This window comes from Teleopsis dalmanni, chromosome 1 (genome assembly GCF_002237135.1).
Source record: "Teleopsis dalmanni isolate 2A chromosome 1, ASM223713v2, whole genome shotgun sequence".
Classification (NCBI taxonomy): Eukaryota; Metazoa; Arthropoda; class Insecta; order Diptera; family Diopsidae; genus Teleopsis; species Teleopsis dalmanni.
The window spans coordinates 156,485,517-156,500,908 of NC_051846.1; the positions used below are offsets into that span (position 1 = coordinate 156,485,517).

The 15,392-nt window shown below is 29.0% G+C and overlaps 1 long non-coding RNA gene across 2 annotated transcripts; it reads right to left on the reverse strand.

Annotated features, from left to right (window-relative positions):
- Positions 1-584: 584 nt before the first annotated feature.
- On the reverse strand, positions 585-14,903 carry LOC119668630. Of its 2 annotated transcripts, XR_005251519.1 has the most exons (4): positions 14,833-14,903; positions 14,621-14,782; positions 14,434-14,556; positions 585-669 (listed from the first exon to the last, which is right to left on the reverse strand). It is a non-coding gene; the product is annotated as an uncharacterized LOC119668630 (long non-coding RNA). The 2 variants fall into 2 exon arrangements; XR_005251517.1 differs by having other exon boundaries at positions 14,621-14,903.
- Between the last annotated feature and the right edge of the window lie 489 nt (positions 14,904-15,392).

The following is a 15,392-nucleotide window of genomic DNA, read 5'->3' on the forward strand; positions in this document are numbered from 1 at the left end:
AAACAAGAAGAAATATTTTTTTTTAGATTATTAAAAAATTTAAGTAATGTATTGAAAACATCACAATGGTTATACATGGTCCTACTCAAGCACTTTACTTCAAACTTCAACTTAAAACGCGTTGTGACATTTAAGTCAAAGTGCCAGCTAAAAGCATACAAATGCCGAAATAACAAGAAACTTAAGATAGTAATAGTAAAAAAGTGGATGAAAAATTTTTTAATAAATTCCTGCAAATAAATATGGCTTAAAATTTACAAATAACAAAAAAAATGTGTTCGCATATATACTGTATACAATGTTTTCAAATTCTCTACGAAATAAATTATAAATTATTTATTTTACCACTCTGTTATTTTATTTATTATATTCTCAAATATAAATTAAATATACAAACCACGACAATGTAAAAATATTTTATCATGAATATGGCACGTCCGCATTAATTATTGAAAAAGTATAATCATCTTTTAAAAGCATTTAAAAATAGAGTTTATATTTTATTAACATTTCTCTTATTAACTATATCAATACATTTTAATTAAGCTGTTAAGATATTACAAATTAAAAAATAATATTTAAAGCTCAAAATCAACAATACGAAATTGCAAAAAATCCACATAACCACAGCATATCAAACTGAACCACTCACGGAACGTTGTCAAGTGTCTATAAAAATATGAAAATTTATTGAAATATTTCAACATTTCTTTTTTATTTTTAAATATAAATAATTTGTTGTATTTTCATATTTAATAAAAAATGCAAATATTATATTTTAAAATTTTCAATAAAATACGTCAACAGAAATTTTAACTGCAATAATAAAATGATACAAAAATATTCCAAATAAAAAAAATAAAAATAAAATTGAAAACAGAAATTGCGAAAATAGATAAGTAATATAACAAAAAAAAAAACAAAAAAGAAAAATGAACAACAACAGTAAAACGTAAAATACCAAATTTTTATTTGATATTTTTATATTTTCCTCTTTTTTATATTTATACATATATATAAATTGATGTTCAGATAAAATTTAATTTAATGCCGAATTTTATGTCAATTTTTGGGCTACCGAACGTATGAGTGACATTTTTGCGCATTTCTACGTACAAAAGCTGTTCAATATACGCAAATATGCATAACTATATATACACATGCCACCAACATACATATGAGTTATGTATGTATACAAACATTAATATAAATATATAGATAAATACAAATACACAAGGAAGAGCTGATGTGACTGGTGATAGCCAAATGGGATTTGGGGAATTTGGGATTTAAACTGCTGAATTTTGTAGAGAAAGTACGAAAGTACGAAAGTACTTGACAAAATAAACGACTAACACAAAGACATGCTGACAAACAAATAGACGAATATGGAGTGTAACTGATGCAGCTTACTAATGATAGCATAAACGTCCAAGAGACCAGCATGAAGTCAAACTTGAAATTGTAAAATAAACATAGAAAGTCAGAAGAGAAATAAAAAAAGAAAAACATATCCGAAACTCATAAACTCGCGTGCGTCGCACTTAATAAAGTTACGCTTGTATTTGTGGTAATTCGCATATATTGGCGGGGTAGTATGTATACGAAAATATATTGAGTGCACACTATTTGCGTGCTTGTGTGTGTGTATGTGTGTGTTAATATGCAATATTTTCGGGTAAAAGGTTGACAAATAACCCAGGGTAGAATTAAAATTTTATTTAAATAGAAGTAGAGACACACACAGCATGACTGACTTACTCACGTATGCCAACTCGTTTTGGTATGCAAGCCTGTATGCGAGTATATGTTAACCGCTTAAAGTGGGGTGCAGACTATCATACTGGTGTGTCATACGAGTTGCGCTCTCTCTTGCTCAAATTTCTTCTAGCGACCGAATTTGAACAGATATGACACACAAGAGTAGGCAAAATTTTTGAAGAGTGCTTTTGCGGGTAGTGCTGTGAAAATTTGTGTGTTTAAAATAAAATTTTAAAATTGATAAAATTGATAGTTAACGTATAGGTTGCGCTTTGCTTATAATTGATTATAATTTTGTATATCTTATATATGCCGCGTCTTTTTTTTGCGATCTTTATATTCACAGCTTTGGACATCCCACAAACAGCTATTACTTTTGTTAACATTCGATGAAAGCATCTAAAAATGCTTTATCTGCATCCATATTCATAATTTTTTCAGGTTTATTGGTCATTAAGCACAGTAGTTAAAATGAAAAGATCAGTAAAGGACCGTAATTTAATTTCATTCACTACCTGTAAAATTTCTTAAGAAATTTTTCATAAATAGATCATACAAATAATGTATATATGTATATACATAAGAATATATATATCTTATTTGTTTTTCAAGAAATTTGATCATTTCCATATTTTTTTAGTTAAAGGTTATTAACATTTAAAATTCTTTTATTTTAATAAGAAGCTTTAACAAAGAAAAGCATATTTAGAATACAAAGTATTATGTCTTAAATTTTGGGTTATTAATTAATTGTTATTACGATCAATTTTCAATACATTTTTTTATTACTGGGCGTAGATCATAAATTTAACGATGTTTATATTAAGATGTTTTTTTAAAAAAGTTTTACTTATAATCATCGTTTATAAATTAAAATAAAATAAAATAAAATATTTAATAAACTAAATAAAATATTAATATATTACATAAAATATTTAATTGTATTTTAATTTTTTATAAGAATTTTATGTAAAAATTTATATTTTTTTTAACTAAGATACAATCAAATATTTAACACAAATTTATAAGTGTAATTTTAATAATAATAAATATAATAATAATAAATACATTTATAATAAAATAATAAAAAACATATTAAATTTATATTATAATTCTACATATTCCACCTGCTTGCAATAAATTTGCAAGGCAAAACTGCTCTTGTATGACGTATGAATCGTTAGGGGTGACAGACTATCATACACAACGCGTATGCGAGAGCTGTTCACCAAAATTTTGGTGAGCACGCCAACACGTTGGCAAAGGTGGCAGACTATCATACCTGTGTGTCATACGACGTTTTTCTCTCTCGTATGACATACCAGTATGATAGTCTGCACCGCACTTAAATTGGTGTGTGTCTGTGCTAAGCAGGGCGCCATTTTAGGAAATCACTTGGGGTTTATTACACACTCACGTAACCATTCACACATTAATTTACTGACTTATATGCAAACACTCACGTATTCGGAAAATATTTTACGACTATTTTGTTGTGTATTTGTTTTATGTTTGGTGTTGTTTGTTTTCTATTGTGTATTTGTATATTTGTTTATGTGTTTGAGCGTAAAAACAAATTTAACAAAACTTTTATAACAAACAGCTAAAGCACATTTTACTAATGTGCATGGAACACACTCGTGGATGTCGTTTAGAAAATTGCAGCTTAGCTTTTTAACGAAAATCATATTGGCACGAGTTAAAATGGTATAGAAAATAAAGGTAGTAATCATAACAACAGCAACAACAACAGCAATAACAGTAAAAATATATAACAAAATGTTGTAACTGATGAAGAAAAATAATGACGTGCACGAGTGATGCAAATAATAACAATATTTAAATTTAGATAACTACTAACGGATATAAACCGAAAACAGTCGAAAATCGAACATAAAATTAACATATAGTTAAGTATATTTAAGTATACCTGCTGTCGTATGCCCCACTAGGGGAAACGAACACTAAGAAAATAGAATATATTTTCACGCTTATATTTTGGAAATGATCATTTTTAAATAATAGGATTGTTAAATAACAGTTTAACAGTTGAAAGAGTCGGCTGTTCCCATAAACTGTATAATTTCTATTTCTATTCGGATCTCATTTTGACTATCGAACCATTCCACAGAAGGTAAACAAACTTATGCAGGTGAACCCTTTCGTCATGCCTCAAGATCGATCTTGATTACGGTATCACTGTCTATCCTATAAAGACATTTGTTGGGTTTATGACTGTGTATATGAGAATAAAAATTCTACTCCACCTCAAGTGTCAGTATCCGTTAATGGCTAGGAGTAAATTAGAAATCTTTGGGCCGATTTATTTACCGACCTAGCAGAACTATCATCCTGCAAGATTAGGGACTTAGTCAAGATTACCTATAAGGGTGGTTTACTTTCACTTGAATGAGGGAGTCATGTTTCTAGTGGCCTCTTGCCTACGTATGACTATTTATTTGCATTTTAAAATACAAGTATATATTGTTATTGAATTTAAACATTTTAAAAATTTCAAAATAATATACTCTATGTATATCATGTAAATATGTCTATATATGTATAAATGGTATGATTTAATCATACTAGAAGTAAAATAAATTTAAACTACTACTCAAAATGTTAAATAGTCAAAATGTTAAAATTTTAACTTCTAGTCAAAATGTTAAATAGTGCATTTTGCAACGATATTATGTCACATCCAACAGTTTATAAAGACTACAAACGCCTTTAGGAAAGATTGCTGATCAAATAGAAATATTAGACATGAAACAATTGCTTAAAAAATTTGTTTTGAATTGTTTATTACATATACAACAATTTGTGGTGAAACAAAATAAAATACTGCCACTACCAGAAATGTAACCAAGCCCCGATCTTTTTTTAATTCCCAAGCTCTAAAAGATATATAAAAAATAATTTTTTTAACAAAAAAATCCGAGAAATTGTGCTCAAACTGGAAGCTGCGGTGGCAATAATGCATGATATCAAAGAGAGATTACTTTAAGTGGGCTATACCAGATATGAGTAATTCTTGAGGATAAATTTTGGTGCATTAACTTTTGATAATTGCTACACTTGTTGAATTCTGGAGATTGAAAATTTATATATATGAAATTCACTTGGTAGTGTATGTGTGAATAAACAAAGATATATTTTGAGTATTAATTAAACATTAATTTTGGTATTCACAAATTAGATAAAAAATTTCTTAATTTTATTATTTACTGTTCTTTTCTAGCATTAAGAATAAAATGCTTATGAAAATGTCAAATAGATAAAATCAAAACTTGACAGAAGAGAAATAATATGCATGTATTAGTTTTATCACATTTTCAATAGCATCAAAGTATAACTAAAATTTTATCCACCAATTGCAGTAAACTGTTCGAAAACTGTTATAAAAACTAATTTTAATCCTGAATTATACAAGTGTGGCATGGACCAAGGAGATTTGCCAAACATTAAAGATTAAATAGTTTAAAATTCTCGAAATATTTTGAACACACCAACAGCAATTATATTCCTCAATCTAAACTCTTTATTATATTCATTATGGCTTACTTTCATTTAATGCATATTAAGTTGATTTTTGTTAAAATACAAAAGTGTTATGACTCAACTGGGAACAAGTAACGTAGACGCAAATAATGACTTAAATGAGTTTCATATTATTCCGGTTTCCACTGTAGTTGCGCACATTTGTAAACCAAATAAACTCGCACATCCTATGCTCCAGTCATTGTGAATTTTTGTTTTTGCCTATAAAAATTATGCATTCATATTTGTGTATTCGAATTTATGCATACGTGCATTCACATACATCCAGATGCATCGCAAGCAGCTCTTTTGTTATACAAAAACCAATAAGTGTTACACCACAAAACGAAACAATAACAACACTACAAACTAAGTACACTAACAAAGAATACAGTACACTAAATAAAATACATAACGAAAATTATATTTAAAATCCATTTTTATGAGCTCAACATACACAAATTGTTTTATAACTTCTGTTTCGGTGCAGAGGCGAACCCAGTTTTAATGCTCCCAACGATTATAAAATTGTAATTTTGTTTAGACTCACAAAAATATGTTTTACTATTTTTACTATTTTATTTTTATTTATAAGCCACAAAAAATTAGGTTAAAACTTCAGCAATAAAGTAAAGCCAATTTAGTGGCTGCCAAGGGATTTCGATAGTAAATCCATTGAAACAATTTTATTACTGTATTGCATTATACCTGTGGTTTCAATGAATTTTCTAATTTATATTTACTTTATATGTATTTTGTTTGAAAACATTTTTAATATAATAAATTGCTTATTGAATATGGTAATATATAATTCGAAGAGGGAAGGTTTTCTTTTTGTATAAATGTATGAATAGAGTTAAGCTCTACATATCTCTTATCATGCCTATCCTGCTGTAAGGACCATTACCAACAGTGATGAATACTTCGGATGATGTATGGTTATTAACGTGTTGTGATGATACTCGTTTAATACAACGAGTATTAAATTAAATGGAACGATGAGCTGTATGAGCAATATCGCGACATTGATATAGTCAAGCGCATAAAAACTCAGCTACTTCGTTGGCTTTGTCGTGTCTTCGGAATGGAGAACAGGGTTTCCGCTACAAAAGTGTGCTTGATTTGATATACGCTCAGTGTGTCAAAACCGAAATTAGCCGATCAAAATTCTGTATTTTCTGAACCAGTAGAAATATGGAAATGAAATTTTCTAAATTTGTTTTTAAGATGGCCTTTCTTTTGAATCAAATTTGTAATATACAAACTTACAGTATTTAGTACACTAAATTTCAACTTTCTATCTGTCATAGTTTTTGAGGTAAATAAAAAAATATAAAAATGACCATTTTTGACCTAAATTTGAAGGGGATTATACTGGAATTATACTGTAAATTGTAATACATTTTTAAATTGTTTTTCTAATTGACCAAATTCATAAGTTTTACTTCTTTGTCGTAGTTACTTTTGAAAAGCTTGTGACCAAAATTATGTGACAGTGCAGATACAATTGAAAAAAAAGAAAAACTATTAATAATAAATAATTTTTGCATATACGAAAATGTATATTTCTTTATTATGAAATTCTATTTATTACGAAGTTCACAACTCTTAGAGAATGACTAACTACTTTTTTAATACTGGTTTGGCTATTAATTAAAAAAAGTCCTGCTCCATATTTGTGATATTGCTATTCTCATTCCTTTTCTTATTTTAGTTTAGCACACTCTTTCAAAAGATTTTTAAATTTTAATCAGATCTTGAAGAAAAGTTTAATAAGTAAAAAGTGATAATAAAAAAATTGGTAATAATAATTTCTTTTTATAAATTTCTTTATAATTATTAAGATCTCGGTTAATTATTTAAGTGTAAAGAAGATTATTTAGTCTCTTTGAAAAATACTAAAATGTTTTTATGGTAAGTAAAACCAAAATTATTCTCTATCTGCATCAATCGTTTTATACATTTGTTTGTGAGATCACAAGAACTCGTTTTACTTTGCTGTATTTTAAAATAATACGACCGGCTTGTGACTTATACATATATTTGATTTAAAAAAATAATAGTTGTTTTCGAGTTTTTCGTTTCATAAGACCACAAAAATAATTATTTTTCCATTTTAATATAAAAGCAGAATGCAGGAATTTGTGCGTGGAATAGTAAAAGACATATAATAACAATTACTTTTGACAACTATAATAATAATGTCTGTAACCTATTATAAAAACGGAATGATAAGCCACAATAGCTAATTTTGCTTTGAATTATAACTGTTATGGTCTCCAGGTGCAAGTGATTGCCTACATCCAACTATTCAATTTTTATTGTTTTAATAACGTTCTCACACCACACTTTTCACTTTTCACTTTCAAATATAAAAGTATAATTGTTTAACATTTAAAATATTTGAAAATAACGCGTTTTATTTTTCATCTTAATACACTTTCTTTACATACCAAATCTCATATATGTACATATATATTAACTGTAACGCAGCTCTAGGACTGCAGAACCAATTAAACCAATTCAATACATAATGCCCTTCTTATTCAAATAAATAAGTAAACCTTATGAGAATTAAAAATTCATATTCGTGAAGTTTTATACAGATTTTTCGATTTGCACTTTGGTACACTGTTTCCCCATAGTTAAGTCAAAGCGCCTAGCTAATTGCTTACGGTGCAACACTTACTTAATCCTCGCTTTTTTAGCAAGTTATTCCTGTACAATACTTTTATTTTCAAATACAAAGACAATTATTAAAAAAATATGCATAGAATACAATTGGCAATAATGCTTTTTATTCAGATGATGATGGAAAGCAATATCTGTCCATATCTAATCTCACACACAAATACATTAATTGTAGTGCAGCTGGCATAAGGCATAGTTAGTTGATACGTATCGTAATAACTTAAGTCAAAGTGAAATACACAGGTGTGATTAGTTGTGCATTTTGCTTTGGCTTAGGTTCGCTTAAGTTCTTACGCTACCTATCGACTAACTGAGCCTTAAACCTTAAATAATTTGAGTACTTTGCGATCACCCCATTCCAATAAATAATAAACTCCGTGAGAATTATAAATTATTAATTCATGCTATTTAAGATTTACATATATTTCTTTATTTATACTTTGGCGCACTCGTTTCCATAAGTTACAAAGTATAAACAGAGACCGAATATTGGAGTTATTTTACAACTTTTCAAAAAAAAGTTGCTTCGATTCATTTGAAGATGTTTTTTAAAATTGGTAACATAATATATAATATTTATAACCACTATGATAAAAATTTTTTCGCATATATTTATGCGTTTATAATCCATTGCAATACCAATTTCGATAAGTTATAATATAACTTAATTTTCGCTCGGAGCCCTTAATGTTAGAATTAATACTTGATGACAACTTCTGTCTATATGAACTTCTGTCTTATCTGTACATATATGCAAAGGTTTACAATAAACTGTTATACTGGGGTAGATATGCAATTCTGTATAAATTTCGGCAATGATTATCCATAAATCATTTTTATTTGAAATAAAATAATTCACAATTTGAAAACTACTTTCTACAAATAGGGCTGCTTTAACCTTTCCATTTTATTGCACCGTTAGATATTAAATAATGAAAAATAGATGTTTTCTTAGATAAAAATTACTTTTTTTAATTCTTAACTTTACAAATGAATATACTATAAAAACCACCACCTATTAAAAGAAGTACTGACTTTATATTTTTTCTGCTATACCTTTCATTCATTATGTTAGCACAAAAAAATTTAAACTAAATTAATTACAGTTCAGCTAATGCAATTATTTCGCAACCAGCTATTAAAACGTTATTTTTTTTTTGGGCATTCGTCCATCCACTCTTCTTTTTTTCTAAATTTCTTAATAACCGATTTTATTTACATACAAATAATTAATATACTTAAAATTTATAAAAATACAAGATCAGATTTGTAATTATAATAAATCGCTTTTACAGAGTCCTCTTCTAATTGCAACTTCTTTTAATATAACAGCACGTAAGGAGCTGATAATTACTAGTAATTGTTTAGGAATATCTTTTCTTTAAGTAAAAAACAATGTTTGTCAAATTATTCTCCGAAGACAGAGTTATCATGTGATTTATTACCGGTAGAACTTAGTTCATGAAAGCAATTGAAGATATTCATGTGGTCATGAAGACATGTACGGCATTCATGAGACATACTGTTACATTAAAAAAAATATTATTTAAAGATTATTTTGTAACGATTGATTGATTTAATTCGTTTGTCTTAATAATATTATAAAATTATATATCATGAGCACAAATATTCTCAGAACAAATATTGACATTTTTTGATTCTTCCCTTAATATGTAAGATGATGCTAGATTTGCATTTCGTGACTGTATGTTGATCCATTTTTCGAGTCAGCGCAATTGAGCACTTTTACTCTTTGATAGCTGGGGGTACTACAGGGTCCCACCCATCTCATTGACTAATTTATGTATTGCCTATAAGCTTCACGATTATTCAGTGATTGATCTAAGATCTGCGTATCTCCCCGTGCAGAGAGTTATTACTCTAAGATTAGATAGTGGTAAGTAGGATAACATAGCCAATCAATTTTCGCATATAACTTCAGGGCGCTGTCCCTTATGTTTTTTTTGATCGGGTCTATTCTAAGGTCTCTTAGCATGTCGTTTGTGCGGATGTACCAAGGCACTTTGAAGAGCCTTCGGAGAGCCTGACTTTGAGCGACTTGTAGCTTTTGTATAATATGTAGAGTCGGCAGCTTTGCTATACGCGACACACCCATAAAGTAATGCTGGTCTAATTATCTGGCTATAGATCAGTTTTTTGTTCTTCACGCTAAGGTTGTTGTGTTTGAAAAGAGGTTGTAAGCATTGCAATGTTTTAGCGCAACTGTTTCTTTTGACTTGTATATGCTTATGTCAAGTAAATCTCTTATCAAACGTGATACCTAAGCATTTAATGCTATCCTCCCAATTAATCACGATGTCATCAACTCTTACTCTCGGTGGATGTTGCCTGTGTTTACGTGTAATAAACAGGGCTTTAGTTTTCTCGTTATTAATTTTTATTTTCCATTTATAGAAGAACCCCAGGCTGAGATTAATATGCTCCTGCAGCATGTTGGTCACATTTCTACAAGTTTATCAGAATATAACAAGCATGTGCCATCTGCGTATAATGATAATACCGAAGGACTTAGCATTGGGATGTCAGACGTGTAGATGTTGTACAACAAGGGGGAGAGCGGGGATCCTTGAGGAACACCCGCTTCTATTCTTCTTACTGATGAGGTGGTACTGTTAATTCTTACACGGAACATTCTCTCGCGAAGGAAGCTGCCAAGGATTTTGATCAACCCGACTGGGATACCAAATCGAGATATTTTAACTATAAGGCCGTCGTGCCAGACCTTGTCAAATGCCTTGGCGATGTCAAAAGTAATCATACCCGTTGATTCCCTTCTGCTCAGGGCAGACTGTATCATCTGAGCTGTTCGCACCAGTTGTAATTCTGTATGTATGTATGTGACTGTATGGGCCATTTTGCGGTGGAAATGAAATATGGACTATTGTTGATAAGAGCGGTTGAAATGGCTTTACATTAACAGTGACAAAACCAATGGAGAACATTTCTCACATTATAGGAAAAATCACAAATGGTCTTATGATTTTTTAACTACCTTTAGTTGAGAAAATTTTTGCATTTAAAAGAAGAGTATTTGGCTAGTGAACTCTCGACTTAAGCTTGTAAAACTTGTATTGAATCGTTGTTTTCTTTATATTCTATTATAATTATAATCAATTCGAACCTTAATTTTCCGAAGTATTTCTATTATTTAACGATATTTTTTCCAAAAAACACTTTGGAATTTACAAAACACCACTGCTTCATTATAACGTCCACAGCACGTGGAAAAGACTGAAAGATCTTTAAGAAAAACAAAAATGCTCACTTACTAATCAGTTGGTTGATGATTGGCTTCTATCTTTCACATATTTCTCTTGAGTTGCTATATTTAAAAAAATGATCCCTCGATAATTTGCACAGTTTGTAGGATCACCACTTATTTATAAGTACAGTTATTAATAATTTACAATATTGTAAAAAAATGTATAAAGACGTTTTTCGAAAAATAGTAAACTACAATAACAACATTTTTTTTTGTATTAAGCAAAATTTAGCACACGTTTTGAACACTAATTAGAGCAAAAGCTATATATTCGTATGAGAATGAACAAATTCCTTTCATTGTACATAATTTTTTTTACAACTCATGAATTTCCTTAAAGCGCATTAGATAAATAAGTATCTTTATAGAAGCAGTAAGAGTAATGTTTTAAAGATAAATAACGAAACCTCATGACTTACTTCTGTTTCAAAATTAAAGTGGTTAAAAGTTTTTAGTAAGTTCTGGACATATGTAACGTATAAATTCTGTATTACATTGAAATACTTCTATTTTTCATAGCTAAAAGTTAACACTAACAAACCACAACATCCATCAGATACAGCATATGTACAAACATATTTCATCTCGGGTTTAATTTTTTTGATAAAATTTTTTTTTCAAAAAACTGATAGTTTAAAATGCTTAAACCTCAATGACCACAACTTCAGTAAAATTACATCCTTTACTTAACTTAGTTGTTGTTGGATTTTATTATATTTATTCGTATAGTCAATTTCCTTGATGAGTTTGCAGTTGTCTATTGTGTTTACCCAAATGCAATGAGTTTGACATAAATATTTTAATACAAACAGCCATGTAAGCATAAACAAATTCATTTTAGATGAAAGAGTATTTCATCCGACGCACGTATACCGTCGGAACCACCAGAAAGGTTAGCTAGTTAGGCAGTTGAGCAGTTGGGTAGTTGGGTAGTTACCGGATCGAAACGGTCATTGAAAATTTCTACAATTTTACCCTAAATAAACTTCAACTACCAAATTTTCAAGCAAATTAACTTAACTGTCAACCGCAAAATCACTACACATTAACCCTTTATTGAAATGCTTCGATCAATATTTATTGTCAGAAAATAGAATTGAACGAATAAACTGAACTGAACTGAACCGAACGGAACGGAACGGAAGAAAAAATAAAAAGCAATAGCAAAACCAAAATCAAAAGCATAAGCAGAATGAAGTATGTGCAAAACCTTTTAAACGTATTGAATCAAATATAAAGTAGCTACCTATAATATAACTACCCCTCCTCTCTTCCTTTAACTTGAATGGCTGGCTATAAATATAAAAAAAATTTTAAACAAAGTCCTGAACAAACTCGAGCTAAGCATATGTACGCTTAGAAAAATGCACAAACAAATCTTAAATACGCTGATGCTGACGCTGACGCTGACGTCTGTATGCTGCTACTTTTAGTAATGTACACTTCTTCCCTTTCATGCCATTCAACTGTCTTACCATATGACAGCTGATAGCCTAAAGGAAAGCAAAAAAATGTAGATTTTGGCATTTGTTTGTCGGCCAATTTTTTTACTTTGTTGACTTTGTATACTTTTTTAACTTTAACACAGTTTAAGGATAACACTAGAGTATAGAAGGGTGTTACGACGAATGAGAAGAGAATAAATAAGTAACAAAAAAAAAACACAAGTGACCAAATTGAACATTAAAAATGACTTCAAAAATCTGGAAGTAGAGCTGTAAGCAGTGCAACCAACACACGTACAATATACGTGTGCTGTATGTATGTATATTGTGTTTAAGCTTTGGAAAAAACGTGTGATGTATGTAGTATTAAATTGTTGTTGTTGTTGTTGGTATGTGGAAGTATATGCAGATAAGGTTTCTTTTTTTATATACTCATACAATAAAATGGCTTTTTTAAATTTATTTTTATTTGTGTTACATTTTATGTTGGTAACTTTTTATTTAAAAATTGCGTTATTTTTATTTTTATTTTTTCTATTTTTACAAATTCAATTTGATTTAATTTAATACTTGCACATCTCTCAACGTTGGCTTTTACAACTCAGCCTAGCACGGCTTAGCGCGTATTTTAGTCTGGGTTAGGTTAGCTTGCCCAATCTGTCTACTGCGATGTACGGTGCGTTTATTCAAGGGGGCTTCTTATTTTATAGACCTTTCGTTCATTCTATATATAATATAATTTTTTTTCGGTTATTTTGTTATTGCCGTTGTTTTTGTTGTTGTTGATGCTGTTGAAGGCTAGTATTTTTGAATTGCCCGGCATAAAATTTCTCTATTTTTACGCGCTTTTCACGTTGCACTCGACATGGAATTTAATAAACGGAAATGGGTCAAATTTATGTGTTGCGCTGATAAAAGTGGATTCCATTTCATTTTTTTATCATTGCAATTGTATTTTAAATAGAAAAATCATACTTTTTTTACCATCAAATTGTGAATAGATTTGCTGTGTGTGTGTGTGTGGAGGGTTAATAATGCATAAGTAAAAAAATAATATTAATATAGAAAAAGCGAAATTGAAAGGAAAACAAAAACAAATAGGAAAATAAAAAAATTAAAAAAATAAAAAATAGAAAAAATAAAAAACTGAAAGAATGAAAAAAATATAGAGAATGATATATAAATGAAGAGCTGCAAGATGAAATCATATTTCAACGAATGAAAAATGAAATATTGAGGCTATGATGCGTGCAAAATAAAATATTCCTCTTAGATAGTAAATTGCGAAGAAAAAAAATATTTAAAAAAAAGCAAAAATTATATTTCAACTTTGTGCTTGGTTATTTTTGAAATGAAGCATTTTTTATTTATTTAATTGGATTTTTTATGCGCTTTGTTCAGATTTCATTGCAGATAATAATGCGATTTGATTGCACAATAAGCGAATCGTTCGTTATTAGGATTAAGTTCTTGTTAACTCATGCAATGTAAATAGCGAAAGCTATTTAAAATTCGCCCATTTAATTATGTATATATTTACATAATGGAAAAATAACTAGAATGAGAAGTTATGAAAAATAATGAATCTAACTTTTAGTTATTTTTCTTTTAATTGGTCTACTTTTCGATAAAATGCTACAGCAGCAAAATGAAATACTTTTTAAAGATTTAACAGTTAAGATAAAAAAAAATGTGATATACTTCAAAATTTACTTTTCTTCTAATTAGATGGTCGTTACAGACATAAGTCATACTTGGCTGCTTTCAGTAACCTCCGCCAGTCAGACCGATCATTTGCTAGCTGTTGCCAATAAGTAATACAAAATGCCTTTGTGCCTTTCAACAAAAATACAGTCGTTCTTTATTTACATTTTCCGTTAGCGGATACAGAATCGCTCACCTTTCTATCCGGAGCATTTTCTTCTATTCTTCCACAACATTACTAAGCCAGTGCAGGTGCTAAATTGTTGGACACCCGGTTCTTCCACCGAAGATGCGGACATGCTGTACCACGTTTTTCACCACAGTTTACCGAATCAAAGACCTCATTTACACACCTTAGCTAGAATTTAAGATTAATATAATTAATACGATAAAGCCTGGTTAAAATACTTTAACGAAAATTATGTAATTATTCAGCACTAAATAATTTTTAAAAAATGTTTTTTTAGTAATCCATCAACATTTAAGAACTTAAATCTAAGTAGCAGTTTGAGAATTTAATGACTTTTTAAAAAAAAATTTTAATCTGGAAACTATGGACACTATTCTTTTTTTACCTCTTGTAATTCCCTTTTTATTCTACCAGATTATTGCATAATATAATATATAATTTTAAAAGTTTAATACAAATTGTCAGTTATTAGAAAAAAAACAACGTTTTAATCTGGAAATTATGGACACCATTCTTTTATCACCTTATTACCTTTTATAGTTCTTTTTTTTTTATCAGATTATTGCATAATATTATAGATAATTTTAAAAGTTTAATACAAATTGTCATTATTAGAAAAAAAAACAATTTTTTCACCAATTTTTAACTTGATACTTCAGTCCGCGTTTAGTTGTATTTTTAATCTCTACAATTAATATATAATATGTTGTCTAAACAGAACTTCAAAATTGACATTTATTGTCGTGATGACCATTTCAGCAAACAAGAAATATCGCAA